Source organism: Lepisosteus oculatus, chromosome 13 (genome assembly GCF_040954835.1).
Source record: "Lepisosteus oculatus isolate fLepOcu1 chromosome 13, fLepOcu1.hap2, whole genome shotgun sequence".
Lineage (NCBI taxonomy): Eukaryota > Metazoa > Chordata > Actinopteri > Semionotiformes > Lepisosteidae > Lepisosteus > Lepisosteus oculatus.
This window is the reverse complement of record NC_090708.1, coordinates 9,028,920-9,033,382: the sequence shown is the minus strand read 5'-3', so window position 1 is coordinate 9,033,382 and position 4,463 is coordinate 9,028,920.

Sequence of the window (4,463 nt, the reverse complement as noted above, 5' to 3'; positions counted from 1 at the left end):
AGTGCTTTTTTTCTCTCTCCATTTCATTCTCAGCTTTTAAAACCAATTTTGTTTTCATTTGAGTTAAAGAAAGGTTTCAGAGCCTTTAGCTTTTAAAACCCAGATGTACAATTTTATGCATTTGCCCTTTGTCTCATGTTTAAAATCTGTGAGCATTTTGACAAAAGAGTGAAAAAAATATTTCAAGCAGCATGAAAAGAAATCTATAAAACAAGACAGCAGAGTGGTGCAAGTTCAACTTGAAACAATTTGGAATGATATTCATTCCTCCTGGGCATATGGCTAGCCCTGTTAGAGAAGCCAGCTATCAGATAAAAGGAGAAGAGTGATCAGAGTAGTCAAAGTAATATTCTATGTAAATCCCCAATGACAACAGGATACACCCAACAGCCCCTGGAAGGTCACATTATTCTTTCCCAGAGCAGTATTTTGTTCAGCCATCACTGGCTTTGATACTGCTGATTTTTGTTTTACAAAATCTTTTATCACTATACAGTATGTCTGATCATCATTGGGAATCCTTTACATATATGAAAATGGCTCTCTCTCATCCCAGCGTTAATCCCGCATCAGTTGGGTCCGCTTGTCGGCACGCCCGTCTGAACCAAATCTTTGAGCCGACATTGCCATTAAATGCGACCTGCGCGTCGCTCCGCCTGCCGTTGGAGGGGGGGGGAGAACAAAGTAATGTAGCCAATTCATAGAGGGGATTATTAGGAGGCATGGGAAATTTGGCCAGGACGCCGGGGTTACACCCCGACTCTTTTCGAGAAACACCCTGGGATTTTTAATGACCACAGAGAGTCAGGACCTCGGTTTTACATCTCATCCAAAAGACGGCACTTGTTTTTACAGTACAGTGTCCCCGTCACTATACTGGGGCATTAGGACCCACGTGGACCACAGGGTGAGCGCCCCCTGCTGGCCCCACTAACACCTCTTCCAGCAGCAACCTTAGTTTTTCCCAGGAGGTCTCCCATCCAGGTACTGACCAGGCTTACACCTGCTTAGCTTCAGTGGGTTGCCAATTGTAAGTTGCAGGGTGACATGGCTGCTGGCACATATATGAAAATGGCTAATTTTCCTATTTACAGTACCAGCAACTACAAGATACTTTATACTGTATATATATATTGTCTTGTTCTCTCTTGCATTGGCCCAACCACCACAATTTCGCTTAAAGTTCTGGGCATCATGATTGATTAATATATTATAATGTATCTAGATAGATTCCACAGATATGTAGCTTCCAATATGCATTCAATTATCTAAATAGATATAATTGCTGCATTTCATGAATCAACAAGCCTACTGTGCCACAGTCATAAATGCAGACCATCATTATTCCAAATATTTTTTAGATATGAGCTCATACCAGCTACAATGCAGCTCTATATTTTGTGCTTAAAAAGCCTTTCACTTTCACTGCCTATAACTCTGAATTAAAAACTGTATTGAATCCAAATTTAACAAGGAAATGCCACTGAAATTAGTATCTCTTTCAGAAGGAAGGCTTTGGGATTTGAGAAAAAGAAACAGATGTTTAATAATATCTTAAATGCATGATTACACCATTCAGAATAAATCTGATCAATCATACTGAAGCAATCAATTTTATTCCAGCTCACATTTTTTATTCATTGTAACTAATTAAGCAACTGTTTTAAAATACTACGTGGTTTTAGAATGGGTACTTGACCTTCAGGAGAAGAACATTTTTTGTTTATTTGCATTTGTTATCTTTTTTTATGTGTTTTACATGTTTGCTACTTTTAATGCCACATTTTGACTATATGGGGTGTTGCCGTCCTGGGTGTGTGTGTGGGAGTGATGCTTGATGTACCACCGTTAGCTGTATTCTGTTTTTTCAAACAATTAAAAATTACTCACAAAAAACAACATCATCCCTGGACCAACTCATTCTATCAATAGGTTCCAGCAGCTGCATCACATACTGTATCACTGCGACATGTTTTCCAAACAAAGCACATGAGTTTTCACGTTAGTCTTTGAGCATCCTCAATTTTAGGTTCCATGAGGACTATTGCTGGATTGCAGTACAAGCAAAATGGCACATCAGTTGCTCTTTAAAGAAAAACAAAATTGACAAATAAACAAAGATTCCTTTTTATTCTCTTTGGCATGTGGTCTGTTGAAACAGGGAATGGGAAATAAACACACATAAGCACCTGGTTAAAGATATTTGGCTAGACAGAATTTCATTTTGAATTCTTGATTATAGAAATAACAGTAACAAGAAGAAACTCTTTAAAAGCAAAGCCCACAAGTTCATCCGAATGCTGAGTGAATATCCCTGGAGCAGCACAAATTCGGAATATATGAAACAATATATTGAATATATTCTCGCTGCAAAAGAAAAACTGTCCTTGTAAAATTGAGGAAGACGCACACAGAGCAGACCCATTTTGGTTTCTATGAGTGACAGAGAGAGTGTGTTAGTGTTTATAGTAAAGAAGAGAAGAACAGAGGCTGCAATCAGTCCTGCTGCCCTGAAAGGGTTTTAAACAGTTTCAGCTCAGCTGCTTCCCTGGGAAGGCTAGCGTGATTAAGGAGGGCAGTATATTTGAGAGCTGTAAACATACAACTGACAGCAGATGAGTTCAGCCATTGAACAGCAGAAGAGCAAAGCCAGAGCCTAATGAAACAAAGAACTTTTTCTGTTAGCAAACTGATGACTAGTACTTTATGTCTGAAAGCTGTGAAGACAAAGCAGAACAAAAAAATCTGTAAAATGTTCCTTCGTTAATTGGAAAAAAAGTCTTGGGATCTCCTGCATTGAATCGTTCAGCAATGTGGACAACTTGAACCCAGAAGTGAGAATGGAAGTTCTTGTTTGTTACATACGGTATAGTTTCACCACACTTCATCTCAGCCAATAGGTTGAAAAGCTATCCTTGAAACAGCTTATCTCACTATTCAACAGAAAAAATAGCCACTTGCGGTGCAAAGTGCAGGTGGGAGTCCCAACTAACAGAGGCCAGTAATTTCAGGGTGAGAACCTGAGGCCACAGACCCAGATAAGTTCCCATGTATCCCAGCATGCTCTCTAGAGGCTGACATCACAAGCCCCACTGTTTGACTGTTCGGTGCCCCATCAAAGCCTGATGAGGGCTCTGCAATTCATTTCTTCTATCCTCTAAATAAAAAATGGTACAGTACGTTAGGCTCCACCGCCAAAATGTTGTGTCTCTTCTTTTGCTTTCAGCATGGCATAACCTATACCTGTTGCATTGGGCGATGTATTATGGGTAATAATAATGAGGCGATATCATGTAGATACTGAAGAAAATGGACTTGAGGCTTTAAGATGAAATTAATTATCATCTTATTGATGTGGTTGAAACTACACAGGGTTACAGGAGGAGTTCCCAGTCCTGTTCCTCATAATGCACACACCTGCTGGTTCTCTTTCCACTCAAGCTCATTACTTAATCGAATCCTTAATTGAACTAGAAGTTGCTTGATTGGGACTTTTTCTATTCTAAAATTGGAGATCTTAGGTTATGAGATGCAATAGTTAGCGACACTGAATTACAAGGTGATATACTGCAGCAGCCAAAATCAATCAGGTTTATATCAGTTGGTCATGAAGGATCAATTATCAAAACAATGCCAAGAAATTTGTAGCAATGTCCAAAATCTGCATGCTTTTTTGTTCTTAAAAAACATTCATGCAAAAGAGTTATAGCTACAGTATATTAGGAAGCTCAGCATGGTTATTCGGGATAGAAAAAACAGTGACAACATTTTTCTACTAATTCCTCAAGATAGCACATTTGAATTTAGAGCATATTGCAACAAAGATATTAAAATGTGTAAAGGACCAGTCAGCTAGAATAAAAAATAAATGTATTTTAGGCATCCAAGAAAGCACATATTATATATGTGAAACAATTGTGTTAAAATCCTGTGAATGGCTTGGGAATGCTAGCCATGGTTGTGCTTGAAACCTGGTGAGTCGTTAGGAGAGTTTGAAGTTTACGTTTTTTGATTAGGACTGTAATTTTAAACACATCACACTGGTATATGTACATGCATTTTCAAAAAATGTCAGACTAATATTTGAGTAAAAATAATCGAGCAAGCCTATATAATAATCAGCATCCTTTTTGGAATCACAGCATTTATTGTGTAAACCTAAGCCTTTGTTTCTACTATTCAAAAAATGTTAGTCTAATTACTAGAACTTAAAGAGTCATTTAAAAAGTATCTCAAACTGTCTCAGGGGTAAAGCATTCCTTTCACAAGCATTTGCAGTAACATTTTTGTTTCTCAGTGAAAAAAGATTATTGAATTAACACCTGGATAAAATTTCGATATACAGTACAAATGTGAGTGAGTAGGTATGCAAAACTTAGCAGTTAAACCATTTGTGCTCCAGCCACTGACACACACTGACCTCAAATACTTGGCAGAACATCAAATTCCTGCACCAAACAGTT